This window comes from Penaeus monodon, chromosome 28, assembly GCF_015228065.2.
Source record: "Penaeus monodon isolate SGIC_2016 chromosome 28, NSTDA_Pmon_1, whole genome shotgun sequence".
NCBI lineage: Eukaryota > Metazoa > Arthropoda > Malacostraca > Decapoda > Penaeidae > Penaeus > Penaeus monodon.
In genome coordinates, this window is record NC_051413.1 from 16,275,353 (window position 1) to 16,275,809 (window position 457).

At 33.0% G+C, this 457-nt stretch overlaps 1 pseudogene; it reads right to left on the minus strand.

Moving 5' to 3' along the window:
* Positions 1-277, minus strand: part of LOC119591073 — an 837-nt pseudogene extending 560 nt beyond the window's left edge.
* Between the last annotated feature and the right edge of the window lie 180 nt (positions 278-457).

The window sequence follows — 457 nt, forward strand, 5'->3', positions numbered from 1 at the left end:
GAAAAGGTTACTATAGACGAATGTTCAACATTTTATATTTTATCATCACTAAATTAAGTAATACCATTTTAAAACATAGTAAACAGAGTAGTAAACACATCATTAACCATTATATAAGTTTTACTAGTGAATTTTAGAAAAATCTAAAGACATATATATATATATTTTTTTATCTATTCTTTAACGCTGTACCGCAATAGACAGTGCAGGCGGAAATATTCTATATAAAATCCAACTTTCAACGAATACATATTACTAACCATTCTGTCGGCTTCACCTGCACTGACTGTTCTGTCTCTGAGAACCGCGGATGCTTTATATACTGGTCTCCGATCTGAATACTCAACAGCACAAGGTCACAGCGAAGTGGTGCAATTATTTTTGTCCGAGCAATGACTTTAAGGCGGATGCGATTTATTTCATAAAAGGCTACTGTGGTTTTCTGCAAAATGTCAAT